The sequence below is a fragment of the Lagenorhynchus albirostris genome, chromosome 6, assembly GCF_949774975.1.
Source record: "Lagenorhynchus albirostris chromosome 6, mLagAlb1.1, whole genome shotgun sequence".
Lineage (NCBI taxonomy): Eukaryota > Metazoa > Chordata > Mammalia > Artiodactyla > Delphinidae > Lagenorhynchus > Lagenorhynchus albirostris.
The window spans coordinates 38445611-38464067 of record NC_083100.1 but is presented as its reverse complement, the minus strand read 5'-3'; the positions used below and the strand labels follow the sequence as shown (position 1 = coordinate 38464067).

Below are 18457 nucleotides of genomic sequence, written 5' to 3'. Positions count from 1 at the left end.
CTAGTTGCTCCACAGCACGCGGGATCTTCCCAGACCAGGGCTCGAACCCATGTCCCCTGCATTAGCAGGCAGACTCTCAACCACTGCGCCACCAGGGAAGCCCATCTGTACCATTTTTCTAGGTTCCACATATATGTGTTAATATGCGGTATTTGCTTTTCTCTTTCTGACTTACTTCACTCTGTATGACAGTCTCCAAGTCCATCCACGTCTCTACTAATGACCCAATTTCGTTCCTTTTTATGGCTGAGTAATATTCCATTGTATATATGTGCCACATCTTTATCCATTCGTCTGTCGATGGGCATTTAGGTTGCTTCCATGACCTGGCTATTGTAAATAGTGCTGCAGTGAATATTGGGGTGCATGTGTCTTTTTGAATTATGGTTTTCTCTGGGTATATGCCCAGTAGTGGGATTGCTGGATCATATGGTAATTCTATTTTTAGTTTTTTAAGGAACCACCATACTGTTCTCCACAGTGGCTGTACCAATTTACATTCCCACCAACAGTGCAAGAGGGTTCCATTTTACCACACCCTCTCCAGCATTTGTTGTTTGTAGATTTTATGATGATGCCCATTCTAACTGGTGTGAGGTGATATGTCATTGTAGTTTTGATTTGCATTTCTCTAATAATTAGTGATGTTGAGCAGCTTTTCATGTGCTTCTTGGCCATCTGTGTCTTCTTTGTAGAAATGTCTATTTAGGTCTTCTGCCCATTTTTGGATTCAGTTGTTTGTTTTTTTAATATTGAGTTTCATGAGCTATTTATATATTTTGGAGATTAGTCCTTTGTTGATTTGTTCTCCCATTTTGAGGGTTGTTTTGTCTTCTTTATGGTTTCCTTTGCAGTGCAAAAGCTTTTAAGTTTCATTAGGTCCCATTTGTTTATTTTTGTTTTTATTTCCATTTCTCTAGGAGGTGGGTCAAAAAAGATCTTGCTGTGATTTATGTCAAAGAGTGTTCTGCCTAGGTTTTCCTCTAAGAGTTTTATAGTGTTCGGTCTTACATTTAGGTCTCGAATCCATTTTGAGTTTATTTTTGTGTATGGTGTTAGGGAGTGTTCTAAGTTCATTCTTTTACATATAGCTGTCCAGTTTTACCAGCAACACTTATTGAAGAGACTATCTTTTCTCCATTGTATATCTTTGCCTCCTTTGTGATAGATTATTTGACCATAGGTGCATGGGTTTATCTCTGGGCTTTCTATCTTGTTCCATTGATCTATATTTCTGTTTTTGTGCCAGTACCATATTGTCTTGATTACTGTAGCTTTGTAGTATAGTCTGAAGTCAGGGAGTCTGATTCCTCCAGCTCCGTTTTTTTCCCTCAAGACTGCTTTGGCTATTCGGGGTCTTTTGTGTCTCCATACAAATTTTAAGATTTTTTGTTCTAGTTCTGTAAAAAATGCCAGTGGTAATTTGATAGGGATTGTGTTGAATCTGTAGATTGCTTTGGGTAGTATAGTCATTTTCACAATATTGATTCTTCCAATCCAAGAACATGGTATATCTCTCCATCTGTTGGTATCATCTTTAATTTCTTTCATCAGTGTCTTAATAGTTTTCTGCATACAGGTCTTTTGTCTCCCTAGGTAGGTTTATTCCTAGGTATTTTATTCTTTTTTGTTGCAGTGGTAAATGGGAGTGTTTCCTTAATTTCTCTTCCAGATTTTTCATCATTAGTATATAGGAATGCAAGAGATTTCTGTGCATTAATTTTGTATCCTGCAACTTCACCAAATTCATTGATTAGCTCTAGTAGTTTTCTGGTGGCATCTTTAGGATTCTCTATATATAGTATCATGTCATCTGCAAACAGTGACAGCTTTACTTCTTCTTTTCCAATTTGTATTCCTTTTATTTCTTTTTCTTCTCTGATTGCTGTGGCTAGGACTTCCAAAACTACATTGAATAATAATGGTGAGGGTGGATATCCTTGTTCCTGATCTTAGAGGAAATGCTTTCAGTTTTTCACCATTGAGAATGATGTTTGCTGTGGGTTTGTCATATATGGCTTTTATTTTGTTGAGGTAGGTTCCCTCTATGCCCACTTTCTGAAGAGTTTTTATCATAAATGGGTGTTGAATTTTGTCAGAAGCTTTTTCTGCATCTATTGAGATGATCATATGGTTTTTATTCTTCAAACTTTTACTGTGGTGTATCACGTTGATTGATTTGCATATATTGAAGAATCCTTGCATCCCTGGGATAAATCCCACTTGATCATGGTGTATGATTCTTTTAATGTGTTGTTGGATTCTGTTTTCTAGTACTTTGTTGAGGATTTTTGCATCTATATTCATCAGTGATATTGGTCTGTAATTTTCTTTTTTTGTAGTATCTTTGTCTGGTTTTGATATCAGGGTGATGGTGGCCTCATAGAATGAGTTTGGGAGTGTTCCTTCCTCTGCAATTTTGGAAGAGTTTGAGAAGGATGGGTGTTAGCTCTTCTCTACATGTTTGATAGAATTCACCTGTTAAGGGGCTTCCCTGGTGGCGCAGTGGTTGAGAGTCCGCTTGCCGATGCAAGGGACACAGGTTCGTGCCCCGGTCTGGGAAGATTCCACATGCCGCGGAGCGGCTTGGCCTGTGAGCCATGGCCGCTGAGCCTGTGCGTCCGGAGCCTGTGCTCTGCAACGGGAGAGGCCACAACAGTGTGAGGCCCGTGAATCGCAAAAAAAAAAAAGAATTCACCTGTTAAGCCATCTGGTCCTGGACTTTTGTTTGTTGGAAGATTTTTAATAACAGTTTCAATTTCACTACTTGTGATTGGTCTGTTCATATTTTCTATTTCTTCCTGGTTCGGACTTGGAAGGTTATACCTTTCGAAGAATGTGTCCGTTTCTTCCAGGTTGTCCATTTTATTGGCATAGAGTTGCTTGTAGTAGTCTCTTAGGATACTTTGTATTTCTGCGGTGTCTGTTGTAACTTCTCCTTTTTCATTTCTAATCTTATTGATTTGAGTCCTCTCCCTCCTTTTCTTGATGAGTCTCGCTAATGGTTTATCAATTTTGTTTATCTTCTCAAAGAACCAGCTTTTAGTTTTATTGATCTTTGCTGTTGTTTTCTTTGTTTCTATTTCATTTATTTCTGCTCTGGATCTTCATGATTTCTTTCCTTCTGCTAACTTTGGGTTTTGTTTGTTGTTCTTTCTCTAGTTCCTTTAGGTGTAAGGTTACATTGTTTATTTGAGATGTTTCTTGTTTCTTGAGGTAGGATTATATTACTATAAACTTCCCTCTTAGAACTGCTTTTGCTGCATCCCATAGGTTTTGGATCGTCGTGTTTTCATTGTCATTTTCTCTAGGTATTTTTTGATTTCCTCTTTGATTTCTTCAGTGATCTCTCTTGGCTATTTTGTAACGTATTGTTTAGCCTCCATGTGTTTGTGTTTTTTATGTATTTTTCCATGTAATTGATGTGTAATCTCATAGCGTTTTGCTCAGAAAAGATGCTTGATATGATTTCAATTTTCTTAAATTTACTGAAGCTTGATTTGTGAACCAAGATATGATCTATCCTAAAGAATGTTCCATGCGCATTTGAGAAGAAAGTGTAATCTGCTGTTTTTGGTTCGAATGTCCTATAAATATCAATTAAATCTATCTGGTCTATTGTGTCATTTAATGCTTGTGTTTCCTTATTAATTTTCTGTTTGGATGATCTGTCCATTGGTGTAAGTGAAGTGTTAAAGTCCCCCACTATTATTGAACATTGGGGTTTTTGAAGTAGTATTTTCATTTTCTCCAGATATATACTTGGGAGAAATTGCTGGATTATATGGTAGTTCTGTTTTTAGTTTTTTGAGGAACCTCCATACTGTTTTCCACATGGCTGCAACAATTTACATTCCCACCAACATTGCACTAGGGTTCTCTTTTCTCCACATCCTTGCCAACATTTGTTATTTGTGGTCTTTTTGATGATAGCCATTCTGACAGGTGTGAGGCGATATCTCATTGTGGTTTTGATTTGCATTTCCCTGATGATAAGCAATGTTGAGCATCTTTTCATGTGTTTGTTGGCCCTCTGTACATCTTCTTTGAAGAAATGTGTATTCAGGTTTTCTGACCATTTTTTTAATTGGGGTGTTTGGGTTTTTTGATATTGAGTTGTATGAGCTGTTTATATAGTTTGGATATTAAACCCTTATCAGTCATTACATTTGTAAACATTTTCTTCCACTCAGTAGGTTGTCTTTTCATTTTGCCAATGATTTTCTTTGCTGTGCAAAAGCTTTTAAGCTTAATTAGGTCCCATTTGTTTTATTTTTGCTTTTGTTTCCTTTGCCTTAGGAGACAGAACCAAAGAAAGATTGCTACAATGTATGTCAAAGAGTGTTCTGTGTTTTCTTCTAGGAGTTTTGTGGTTTCAGGTCTTACATTCAAGTCTTTAATCCATTTCAAGTTAATTTTTGTAAATGGTATAAGTTAGTGGTCCATTTTCTTTCTTTGGCAACTGCCTGTCCAATTTCCCCAACACAGTTTATTGAAGAGACTACCTTTTTCCCATTGTATATTCTTGGTTCCTTTGTTGTAAAATAATTGACCATATATGTGTGGTTTTCTTTCTGGACTCTCTGGGTTTTTTCCATTGATCTATGTGTCTCTTTTTATTCCAGTACCATACTATTTTGATTACTGTAGCTTTGTAATATAGTCAGAAGTCAGGGAGAATATGTTAATTCCAACTTTGTTCATTTTTCTCAGGATTGCTTTGGCTATTCAGGATCTGTTGTGGTTCAATATAAATTTTATGATTATTCTAGTTCTGTGAAAAATGTCATGGGTATTTTGATAGGGATTGCATTAAATCTGTCAATTGCTTTGTGTAATATGGACATTTTACCAAAATTTCTGTGAACATGGGATATCTTTCCATTTCCTTATATCATATTTAATTTCCTTCACCAGTGTTTTATAGTTTTGGAGAGTATAGGTCTTTCACCTTCTTGGTTAAGATCATTCCTAGGTATTTTATTCTTTTGGTGTGATTTTAAACAGGATTGTTTTGCTTTCTCTTTTTGATTGTTCATCATAAGAGTATAGAAAAGCAACATATTTCTGTATATTAATCTTGTATCCTGCAACTTTACTGAATTAATTTATTCTAATAGTTCTTTGGTGGAGATTTTAGGGTTTTATATATAAGTATAATGTCATCTGCAAATAGTGACAGATTTACCTTTTCCCTTCCAGTTTGATGCCTTTTGTTTCTTTTTCTTGTCTGATTCCTGTGTCTAGGACTTCCAATACTGTGTTAAATATAAATGGGAAGAGTAGGCATCCTTGTCTTGTTCCTGATTTTAGAAGAAAAGCTTTCAGCTTTCCAACATTGAGTATGATGTTAGCTGTGGGTTTGTCATAAATGGCCTTTATTTATGTTGAGATATGTTTCATCTATACCAATTTTGATGAAAGTTGGTATCATGAATGGTTGTTGAATTTTGTCAAATGCTTTTTCTACATCTGTTGAGATGATCATGTGATTTTTATCCTTTCTTTTGTTAATGTGGTGTTTCACATTTATCAATTTGTAGGTATTAAACCATCCTTGCATCCCTGGAATAAATCCCGCTTGATCATGGTATATAATCCTTTTTATAATTGTTGAATTCAGTTTTCTAATAATTTGTTGAGGATTTTTGCAACTATATTCATCAGAGATGTTGGCCTGTAATTTTCTCTTTTTTTGTGGTGTCTTCGTCCGATTTTGGTATCAGGGTAATTGTGGGCTCATAGAATGAATTTGGCAGTGTTCCCTCCTCTTCAGTTTTTTGGAGTAGTTTGAGAAGGATAGGTATCAGCTCTTCTTTATATGTTTATTATTGATAGAATTTCCCTGTGAAGCTGTTAGGTCCTGGACTTTTGTTTGCTGGGAGTTTTTTGATTACTAATTCAATTCCACTACTAGTGATCAGTCTGTTCAGATTATCTTTTTCTTCCTCATTCAGTCTTGGAAGATTGTATGTTTCTAGAAATTTATCCATTTCTTCTAGGTTGTCCAGTTTGTTGGCATATAGCTGTTCATAGTATTCTCTTCTGATGTTTTTTTGTACCTCTGTGATATCAGTTGCAATTTCTCCTCTTTCAGTTATCATTTTGTTCATTTGTGTCCTCTGTCATTTTTTCTTAAAGAGCCTGGCTAAAGACTTATTGATTTTATTTATCTTTTCAAAAAACCAGCTCTTAGTTTCATTGATCTTTTCTATTGGTGTTTTTTTTTTTAGTCTCCTTTTCATTTATTTCCTCTCTGATCTTTATTATTTCCTTCCTTTAGCTGACTTTGGGCTTTATTCTTTTTCTAATTCCTTTAGATGGTGTGTTAGGTTGTTCATTTGAAATTTTTCTTTTTTCTTGAGGTAGTCCTGTGTTGCCATAAACTTCCCTCTTAGGACTGTTTTTGCTGCATCTTGTAGATTTTGGCAAGTTGTGTTTTTATTTTCATTTGTTTCAAGGTATTTTCTGATTTCCTCTTTGATTTCTTTACCTACCCATAGGTTTTAATATCATGTTGTGTAGTCTCCACGTTTGTGGTTTTCCCATTTTTCTTCCTGTAGTTGATTTCTAGTTACATACCATTGTGTTCAGAAAAAATGCTTGATATAATTTCTGTTCTCTTAAATTTGTTGAGACTTGTTTTATGGCCTAGCATGTGATCTATCCTGGAGAACATTCCATATGCATTTAAACTTTATTTATTTAATTTTTTTTCAATTTTTGGCTGCATTGGGTCTTCATTGCTGTGTGCAGGCTTTCTCTGGTTGTGGCACGCGGGGGCTGTTCTTCATTGCGGTGCTCAGGCTTCTCATTGCAGTGGCTTCTCTTGTTGTGGAGCACGGGCTCTAGGCGCACGACCTTCAGTAGTTGTGGCACGCGAGCTCCAGAGCGCAAGCTCAGCAGTTGTGGCGCATGAGCTTAGTTGCTCCGTAGCATGTGGGATCTTCCCAGGCCAGGGCTCGAACCTGTGTCCCCTGCATTGGCAGGTGGACTCCCAACCACTGTGCCACCAGGGAAACCCCCATATGCATTTAAAAAGAATGTGTATTCTTCTGTTTTGGGATGTAAAGTCCAGTAGATATCTATTAAGTCCAGCTGGTCTAATGTGCCATTTAAGACCACTGTTTCCTTATTGATTTTCTGTCCATTGATGCAAGTGGAGTGTTAAAGTCCTGTACTATTATTGTATTGTTGTCATTTTCTCCCTTTATGTCTGTTAATACTTGCTCTATATGTTTAGATGCTCCTGATTAGGTTCACCTATATTATGTACATATATGTTAATGAAAGTTAATCCTATTGTTGTACAGATCCCTTTATTATTATATAATGCTGTTTGTTGTCTTTTGTTATAGACTTTATTTTAAAGTCTACTTTGTCTGATACGAGTATTGCTACCCCAGCATTTTTTTCCTCTTCCATTTACATGAACTGTCTTTTCCCATCCCCTCACTTTCAGGCTGTGTGTCTCTGAGATGAGTCTCTTGCGGGCAGCATATAGATGGGTCTTCATTTTTATCCAGTCAGCCACCCTATGTCTTTTGACTGGAGCATTTAATCCATTGATATTTAAAGTGATTATTGATAAGTGTGTACTTATTGCCATTTTGTCACTAGTTTTCTGGTTGTTTTTATAGTTCTTCTCTGTTATCTTCTTTTACTTCCTTCCGTTGTGGTTTGATGATTTTCTTTAGTGGTGTGCTCGTATTCTTTTCTCTAGTTTCTGTGTATCTATTGTAGGTTTTTTACTTGTGGTTACTGTGGAGTTCATATATATTGACCTAGAGCTTATTTTAAACCAATAGTCATTTAAGTTCAGATACATTTATACACTTTTAAAAAGCTACATTTTTTATTCCCCTCCCCCACATTTTGTGTTTTCAATGTCATATTTTACATATTCGTGTCTATCCCTTAACTGTTTATTGTAGTTATAGTTGATTTTATAATTTTTGTCTCTTAATCTTGTACTAGCTTATTTAAGTAGTTGATCCACAACCTTTACCTTATATTTGCCTTTACTAGTGGGATTTTCCTTTCCTATAAATTCTTCTTGTTGTAGCCTTTTCCACTTAGAGAAGACCCTTTAACACTTGTAACATCAGTTAGATGAACTCTCTTAGTTTTTGCTTCTCTGAGAAGTTCTTCATCTCTCTTTCAATTCTGAATAATAATTTTGCTGGGTAGAGTATTCTGGCTTGTAGGTTTTTCCCTTTCAATACTTTAAATATATCATGCCACTCCCTTCTGACCTGCCAAGTTTCTATGGAAAAATCAGCTGATAGCCTTACGGAGGTTCCATTGGATGTTACTCTTTATTTTCTTTTCTTGCTGCCTCTAAAATTCTCTCGTTAACTTTTGCCATTTTAATTATGATATGTCTTGGTGTGGGTCTTTTTAGATTCATCTTATTTGGAACTCTTTGTACTTCCTATACTTAGAAATCTGTTTCTTTCTTCATCCTCAGGAATAAATTTTTTCAGCCATAATTTCATCAAATACATTTTTAACCTTCTTCTCTTGCTTTTCTCCTTCTAGGACCCCTAAAATGGGAATGTTGTCCCAGAGGTTCCTTCAACTATCCTCATTTTTTAAAATTTGTTTTAAAATTTGTTTTTGCTCTTCTGAATTGGTGATTTCCAATATTGTATCTTCCTGATTACTTATGCATTCTTCTGTATCTCCTAGTCTGTTATTAATTCCTTTTAGTGTACTTTTCATGTCAGTTATTATGATCTTCAGCTCCAACTGGTTCTTTTTTATATTTTCTAGTCCCTTGTTAAAATTCTTACTCTGTTCATCTATTCTTTTCCCAAGTTCAGTTAGCATTCTTATTACTAATGCTTTGACCTCTATATCTGGTAAATTATTTATCTCTATTTCATTAGTTGTTTTTTCAGGGGTGTTTTTTGTTCTTTTGTTTGAAATAAATTCTTTTATCTTCTCATTTTGTTTAACTTTCTGTATCTCTAGGTAAAAGTTACTTATCCCAAACTTAAAGGGGTGTCCTTGTGTGGGAGTGTCCCTGTGCACTCTGCTCGTGTCCAGTGGCTTTGTTGGGAGAGCTGAATCTGAAGTGAGCACAGGTTACATCTTCCCCCAGGGTGTGCTGGCAGTTACCACCTTGGTGGGAGGTAGGGAGGGTCTCCTCCTACCCTCCAAAGACGGAGGGGCTAGAGCCAGAGCCAGGTGTGAGCTGGCACTTCTCCTATGCTCAATGGCTATAGCCACCCTATCAGGTGTAGGGCCAGGTATCAAGGTGCTGGAGCAGAAGCCCTAAGGGTCAGGTCCAGGCTGGTTTTGTTCCCTCTTAAGTGTGCACTCCCTCTCCCCTCCAGCAGTGGCAGCCTTCGCCCTAGTGAGCAGCTGCGTCGGAGCAGAAGGGTCCAGAGTAGGTGCCTGGTGTGGGCTGGGGTGTGCACTGGGATGGTCCCAGCACACCAGTAGGAGTTCCAAGTAACTCCTGCCCCACCACTTCTGCACACACTGGTAATGATTGCCCTCACCCTATTCAGATGCAGGGCCCAGTCTGAACCGCTCCATCTCCCCCAAGTGTTTATCCTCCTTGACAGTGGCAGCCTTTACCTAGTGGGGAGCTGCTCCAGAGCAAGAGGGGCTGGAGCTGGCATCCGCGCAGGCTAGGGCAGCTGTTGGGGTGGTCTTGGGACACCGGCCAGAGCCCCAGGCCATTTTTAATTTGTTTCCTCTACCTTGTTCCTGGGAGTAAGCAAGCGTGTGTGCGCTCTTCAGGGGCAGAGTCTCAGTTTCTTACAGCTCTCTGGTATGTCCCACTGATTTTCAAACCAGCTAGTGGGATTCATCTTTCCATTGTTGGTCCCCAGGACTGGGGTTCCTAATATGTGGTTCAAGCCCCAAAATCCCCAGGGAGGATCTCTGAACCTGTGATATCCCCTCCTCTTCTGTATCCCTACTAGGGACATAGGTCCCGACCTGATCACTTCTCCCTTCCTAGCAAACTCTGTGGATCTTTCTTTGCAGCCTTGGTTGTAGACATCTTTCTGCCAGTCTCCAGTTTGTTTTCACTGAGAGCTGCTACACATATAGATGTATTTTTGATTTGTTTGTAGGGGTGGGTGAGCTCAGCATCATCCTACTCCACCATCTTGATTCCCTCCATCGCATATGTTCTCCTTTTTGCAGAATTTTTATAACATTCCTAAAAAGAAATAACCTGGAAATTGAGATGCAAGGCAATAGAACTGACTTGTGCATGAGATGATACTGTTCTTTCACTCCGTGTGAGTTTTGTCCCTAAAGTGTCCTCAGAGCAGGAAGCTTGCCACTAATAAGGCTAGACCTGCCTTAAACCAACTTCAGTAGAAACACTGAAGTCTAAATTAGTGGTTCTCAGCCTTAGCTACACAGTAGGCTCCCCTGGGAATTTAAAAAACTCTTCATGCTAGGAAGTATATGATATCTGCCATTTACTTTGAAATGAATCATTGAAAAAAGAAAATAGTTTGATAGATCGATAGAGAAAATGATGGATGAATATATGATAAGTAAGTATAAAAATGTTAATGGTTGAATTTGAATGGCAGGTGTATGCACATTTCAATTTTTATGTATATTTAAATTTTTTCATAATAAAATATAAAGGGAAAACTCCCCATGACCAGGCTTGCACCCCAGAGCAATTAAATCAGAATCTCAGGGAGTGAGTCATAGGCTTCAATACTTTTTAAATCCCTGGTGATTCCAATGTGCAACCATAGTTGAGCACCACTGGACTGAATGGTATGAAGTGAAGTCTGGTTAGGCTTGGCAGCTATAGAGCTGACTGAATAAGTAATCTCCCTAGAGATTTGCCGAACACCTCAGTGTTAATCTTATCTCATCTGCCCAAGGGACTTACCATAGGGTTAGCAGACAAGCTCCAGCCCAGAAATGGCAGGTGATCTGAAAGGCAGTTGATAAACCATGGTTGTGAAACGGTATGTTGTCCAATAAAAAGATAAAGCTATTTGGCCACTATTTGTGTGCTTTTAATTAATATTTTCCAGAGGCAGCAATGCAGTTAAGTATAATCATCTATACTTGTGTAACCTTGCACAAGTCTTAATTTTCTTGTTTCATCTTATTCACCTATGAAATGAGCTGGGGAAGTACACCTCTCTTATTTACTTCTCACTGGGAAAGGTGATCAGTGTAATAGGCTGGGTATATACTTTCTCCTTTGTGACACTAATCATCTCGTAGAAGCTGTGGCCCATGATTTTGACCTGCTTTTAGCTTTCCCAAGAGAAATGAAGTATATTTTTAAGTGTGTGAGAAAAATCTTAAATACTCATAGCCGAATCTTAAACCCTTGAAGCCAAATTTTAGCTGGGAGTGGAATACATTTTAAGATTTATTAGTGAGTTTGATGTTACCTATCTATCCTTTTAAACCTTGATTACATGTTAGAGATCATCCTTCTAATCTTAAGGAAAATACATGCCTTTTTTTCTGTCCATATTCCTGTAATAAGGGCTGAAGCTTTTTGATAGCCTTTGAAAGGTGAAACACTTTTGAAACTATTGATTCACTGGTGTTTTTATGTCATGCCTTGGATTGTCACATTCCAAAAGGCACTGACCTCACCAGCCCAAGGGAAAGTGCTCTTATATAGCACGTTATTCTTTTTTTTTTTTTAATTGACAATCTTGTGTTAGTTGCTGGTGTACAGAAGACTGGTTCAGTTTTATATATATGTGTGTGTGTATATGTTCTTTTGTTTTGTTTTTGTTTTTGTTTTTTGCGGTACGCAGGCCTCTCACTGTTGTGGCCTCTTCCGTTGCGGAGCACAGGCTCCGGACGCGCAGGCTCAGCGGCCATGGCTCACGGGCCCAGCCGCTCCGCGGCATGTGGGATCTTCCCGGATCGGGACACGAACCAGTGTCCCCTGCATTGGCAGGCGGACTCTCAACCACTGCGCCACCAGGGAAGCCCTATATGTTCTTTTTCATATTCTTTTCCATTATACTTTATTTTTAAAAAATATAGCTTCCTGTGCTACATAGTAGGACCTTGTTGTTTATGTTATACACAGTAGCTAGCATCTACCACTCCCAAACTCCTAATTTATCTTCCCCCCCACTTTCTCCTTTGGTAACCATAAGTTTGTTTCTTATGCCTAGGAGTCTGTTTCTGTTTTGTAAATAAGTTCTTTTGTATCATATTTTAGAGTCCACATATAAGTGATATCATATGGTATTTTTCGTTCTCTGTCTGACTTCACTTAGTATGATAATCTCTAGGGCCATCCATGTTGCTGCAAATGGCATTAGTTCATTCTTTTTTTTTTTTTTTTGCGGTACGTGGGCCTCTCACTGTTGTGGCCTCTCCCATTGCGGAGCACAGGCTCCGGACACGGAGGCTCAGCGGCCATGGCTCATGGGCTTAGCCGTTCCGCGGCATGTGGGATCTTCCCAGACTGGAGCACGAACCCGTGTCCCCTGCACCGGCAGGCGGACTCTCAACCACTGCGCCACCAGGGAAGCCCCAGTTCATTCTTTTTTATGGCTGAGTAATAGACCATTGTGTGTGTGTGTGTGTGTGTGTGTGTGTATGTGTGTGTATATATATATACACACACACACACACACGCACACACATCTTCTTTATCCATTCATCTATCGATGGATATCTTGGTTGCTTCTATGTCTTGACTATTATAAATGTATAGCATATTACTCTTGCAAGATAATCTAAAAGAAGAGCTACATATTAAATGTAATCAAAACAATAGTCAGCTGTGTGTTCTCTCAATTGGATTATAATCGATTAAAATATTACATATGAACCATATTAGATAAAATATTGCATTGTCAAAATTGACCTAATGATGTAAATACCGGGTTTTAGGTGTCAATGCAGACTGTCAGAAACTGTCGCCTCACACTCAAACATGATTTTAGTTTCATATATGGTGCTGTAGACTATTGTATTATCTAAATATGCCCAAATGTATTTATCCTTTTTTTTTTTTGCGGTACGTGGGTCTCTCACCGTTGTGGCTATCCTTTCTTATGTCGATGGATATTTAGACAGTTTTCAGTTGTTTGCAAATAATGCTGATATGATGAATTCTTGCACATGTCTTTGTACTCATCCAAAATATTCTCTATTCTAGGTATAATTCTTAGGATGAGAATTGCTGGGTTGTATGATGTACATAAATTGAAATTTACTAGAGTTTGTCAAATTTCTCCTAAAAGTAATTATACCAGTTTAGAAAGCAGTCTATATAAGAAGATGTAGAGTGACATGTGTTAACATGGATGAATCTTATAAAATAATACTACATGGGCTTCCCTGGTGGTGCAGTGGTTGAGAGTCTGCCTGCCGATGCAGGGGACACAGGTTCATGCCCCGGTCCAGGAGGATCCCACATGCCGCGGAGCGGCTGGGCCTGTGAGCCATGGCCGTTGAGCCTGTGCGTCTGGAGCCTGTGCTCCACAACAGGAGAGGCCACAACAGTGAGAGGCCCGCATACCGCAAAAAAAAAAAAAATAATAATAATAATACATACTGTTTAGGGATACATTTAGAGTAAAATTATTAAAAAGGAATAAGCATGATAAAACATCAAATTCAGGATAGTAGTTAACTCCAGGATGGAAGAGATTTAGTTGGATTAGGCTACACAGCGGGTTTCAACTATATTAGTAATGTTTTATTCTTTTTTAAGTTGAGTGATGAATAGAAGGGATGTTGCTATATATGCCTGAAAGATTTCCAACATTTTTTTAATAAATTTATTTTATTTATTTGTTTATTTTTGGCTGCATTGGGTCTTCATTGCTGCACATGGGCTGTCTCTAGTTGCGGTGAGCTGAGGCTACTCTTCATTGCAGTGCGTGGGCTTCTCATTGCGGTGGCTTCTCTTGTTGCGGAGCACGGGCTCTAGGCCCGCGGGCTTCAGTAGTTGTGGCTCGCGGGTTCTAGAGCACAGGCTCAGTAGTTGTGGCACACAGGCTTAGTTGCTCCGCAGCATAGGGGATCTTCCTGGACCAGGGATCGAACCCGTGTCCCCTGAATTGGCAGGAGGATTCTTAACCACTGCACCACCAGGGAAGCCCAACACCTTTTTCTTGTCTTTAAACATGTTAGTTAGTGCTTTATGCTCACTTTAATCTACCACTGGCCCCATCACTCTTATACCAACTGGATTCAAATATTATGTTAGCTGCCTAGCCCCTTAGGAGCAGCTGCATTTGTGACCTTAATTTAGAGATTATTTAAAGGTTTTGTTTGTTTTATTTTAGTAAATTTTTATTGAGCTATATTATACAGAAAAGTACACAGGGTACAGTTAATGGATTTTCACAAAGTAGAGGTAACCATGTGACCAGCACACAGAATATTCCCAGCACCCAGAGCCCATTTCATAGCCTTTTTCAGTCACCATCCCCCATGATGTTACTATCCATCATCCTGACTTCTAATACCCCAGATTAATTTTTGAACTTTGTATAATAATACAGTATATACTTTTTGTGTGTCTTGTTTCTTTCACCCAGCATTATAATTGAGAGATTCATCAATGTTGTTTGTTGTTGTACTTCTTTGGTTTGAATTGCTTCATGGAATTATATGAATATTATTAAGGGTGCTGTGCTGAAATTATCAGTTTTATGAATGTATTTTCATACTTCTAGTCAAAATACATAACTCTGGCAGTTTAGGTTGTTTCAACTCTGTAGCTCATTTCAAACTTTGGGGTAATGTTGTAGGCTTGTCCTACTTTATTTCCAACTTATATGTATCGAAGAAGAAAAAAACCTAGGAAATTTATTAATAGCATTAATTTAGAATACTTGAATTATAAAACATAAAAATAAGTTCCTTTTCATCCATTTCTTAGGTGTCTCACAGTTTCTATAGTGTTATATTTTATATTAGAAAATATATGTAAGGGGCAATATTAGGGTAGGAGATTAAGAAGTACAGACCACTGTGTATAAAATAAGCTACAAGGATATATTGTAGATCACATGGAATATAGCCAATATTTTATAATAACTATAAATGGAGTATAATCTTTAAAAATTGTGAATCACTATGTTGTACAGTTGAAACTTACATAATATTATAAATCAACTATACCTCAATTTTTTAAAATATGTATCTATATATATTTAGATAATTTGAAACAATAGGAGGATATGACCTTGACCGAAATACTGGTATTTCCCGAGACTGCCTGGTAAGCTAGCTATGGAAACTACTTGGATTTTAATGACACAGAAACATCAGATCTCTGAGGGCAGCAGGATTTATTTGAGTTTGTGTTCTTCCCCATTTCAGTGTCCTGAATTAGAAATCCTTCCAAAAAATAAACCCAGTATAAAAATTAAAGTGCTTCATAGATGAGAACATGCCATCTGACAAGTTTCAGGACATTTTATTGAGTACTCTGAGGCTGGGGGTAGCATAAATTACCTGAGAAATATTGTGGAATAAGGATATCCTGTGTTTTGTTTGAAGAGAGGCAAATCTAAAATTCTTGAGTGTTATCAGTATTTTCCACTGAGTTCTAAGGTTAACAGCAGTTTGCTTATGTTTATTTTGTTTTTGTTTTTGTTTTTTTTTTGCGGTACGCGGGCCTCTCACTGTTGTGGCCTCTCCTGTTGCAGAGCACAGGCTCCGGACGCGCAGGCTCAGCGGCCATGGCTCATGGGCCCAGCTGCTCTGTGGCATGTGGGATCCTCCCGGACCAAGGCACGAACCCGCGTCCCCTGCATCGGCAGGCGGACTCTCAACCACTGCACCACCAGGGAAGCCCTGCTTACGTTTAAAATGAGAATAAGTGTTGCATCAATACCTCCCTTTAGAGGCAGCCATTCTAATTCTGAACCTTAAGTGAATACACTTAAGGGGGGGGCATGGAACATGTTTTATACTGTACACTGTGGAAAAGAGCACCAGAAACAGGCAAAGATGAGAAAAAGAAGGATTCTTCTGATGGAACAAGAGAGATTTCCTGAGACAAAATGTGTTTTCATGTAGCCTTTCTAAAAAAAACTAAGTATTAGCACTCAAATTTTAACAGTTCTTGAAAACAATCAGTGGCTACAACCAAGAGGAGTTTGCCCTTCAGAGGTGGGAAACAAGAAAAGATACTGAGAGAGGAAAAAGTTTATTTAAATTAAAAATTTTGGATGAAATTTTTTCTGATTCAGAGATAGGCTCAGTAATGTTAACGGTTGATTTGTATTGAGAGGGTTGGGAATAAGAGGAAGAAAATGTAGAAATATACACAATTTGGAGATTTGTGAGTAAATATTAATGATTTTATTCCCCCAAATCATCTTTTCTTTAAAGTGAAAGATGTGAGTAGCCAGCTTTATGAGTTAGTTTTCAAATATAATTCAGCCTATAAGAACTCTGTTAATTCAACTTTCGTAATTCTCTGTGGGTAAACACAAGACTTGTCTCCTTACATATTGACAATTCTAATTATCCGTACTCAGAAAGGGTTTTGAATACTAGATACCACAATTCCTTTAAAATTGAAATATTTTACCCACAACGTCTCACTGTTATATTCATGAGTCATGTTAATTTGGAGTTTCCATAAATGCTATAAACCAAATGAATTATCTCAGTACATGTATAGGGCTATAGCCTACTTTTATTTGTTGAAATAGCGATTTTAGTTGAAATAGCATCATTAGAGGGCTTCCCTGGTGGTGCAGTGGTTGAGAGTCCACCTGCCGATGCAGGGGACACGAGTTCATGCCCCGGTCTGGGAAGATCCCGCATGCCGCGGAGTGGCTGGGCCTGTGAGCCATGGCCACTGAGCCTGCGCATCCGGAGCCTGTGCTCCGCAACGGGAAAGGCCACAACAGTGAGAGGCCCGCGTACCGCAAAAACAAACAAAAACAAAACAGCATCATTAGAAAAACTTAGGATTGCTTTTTACAAGTTTTAAGGATTTTCTGTGATTTTTTTTTTTTTTTGCATAACTTGTGACATCTTTTTTTTTTCTGTTTTGGAGTATATATATATATATTTCATTAATGAGACTTGTTTTTTTATTCTTCTGTTTTTTTCTCTAGATAAAAGTTAAGCAGCTAGAAGAACAACTACATTCTTTTACTGAAACCAGTTCACAGAACGACCATCTACGCAAGTTCAGTAAGGCACTAGAGGGCAAATATGCTCAGGTGTGATTAATAGCTATAAAACAGATTGCTTCTATGTTGTTTTAATTAGCTTTTAAGAAATTGGTGCCTTTCTCCCCACCTCACCATATGATCCCAGAAAGATGAATATTCTCTCACTTGACTCAATTTATCAAAAATATTTTTAAACACCCTTGATGTACAAGGTTCCACTCAACCACAGAAGAATTCATAAAGATGCCTGAAGCAGTATTGGGACACTCAACTTGCTTATGCTCTAATTGCAAGATTAGGAATGTACTCAGCAGACTTTATTATAGAATAGAAGGTTATGCCTTTCAGAAACAAAATAGATTGTATTGTGAGCATGCATAGGGAACATCATCATGATGAAAGCATCGAGAATCTCTATCATAGAGGAAGTGGTTTTTTAATTTGAGCCTTAAAACTTTCGGCAGACGTGAGGAACAAGTATCTTTGGGTTTTTGTTTTTTTTTTTTTGCGGTACGTGGGCCTCTCACTGTTGTGGCCTCTCCCGTTGCGGAGCACAGGCTCCAGACATGCAGGCCCAGCGGTCATGGCTCACGGGCCCAGCCACTCCGCAGCAGGCGGGATCCTCCCGGACTGGGGCACGAACCCATGTCCCCTGCATCAGCAGGCGGACTCTCAACCACTGCGCCACCAGGGAAGCCCTCTTTGGGTTTTTAATTACAGGCAAACGCAGAACTCATTGCCAACAAGATATACCTGCAATAGCGCACTTGAAAGAGGTATTAGTAGTGAAGGTGCTTACTTGTTAGCATGGTGGCTATTGAGACTGAAAACCGTTCATAGGTCACATAACAATTTAACATATGAACAGAGAAAATTAGACAAAGGAGATATATAAAACATGTAGTGAAGAAAATAATCCAGGAATATGTTACTAAAAGAAAGTGATTCATTTCAATGATTTACAAATTTATCACATTATTTATTTTTAATTTTTAACACTGTAAGCATGTGTAACTTCTTTAACTATAATGTTTGTGTATGTATATCCTTGGTAACCAAGCAACTAGAATGTGTCTTCAAATGGAAGGCTGCTAGGGTTCTAACAATCTGACTCTACTGGTAAAGGGGACCTCATTAGATACGCTTTGTTTCTTCACTAGGACATACTTTACACTAGTATTTTCTTCATTCTGAAAGCAAACGAACACATTTTTAAGTATATTTTCCATCCCAGCTTCATTTAGAACGTTGTGTTGTTTCTCATAGTAAAGGGGGCACTCACTGAAAAATAATTCTAGGTTTAGTTGATTTTGTCTTTTCAAATTGGT

The 18457-nt window shown here is 38.1% G+C and overlaps 1 protein-coding gene across 1 annotated transcript in view; it reads left to right on the top strand.

The window, feature by feature from the left end:
* LOC132522203 (coiled-coil domain-containing protein 150-like) overlaps positions 1–17164 on the top strand; it is a 69747-nt gene extending 52583 nt beyond the window's left edge. Inside the window, exon 11 of the mRNA XM_060152402.1 lies at positions 17070–17164. The gene's annotated coding sequence lies outside the window, so the exon portion shown is untranslated. The remainder of the gene's footprint in view (positions 1–17069) is intronic.
* The last annotated feature ends 1293 nt before the right edge of the window (positions 17165–18457 follow it).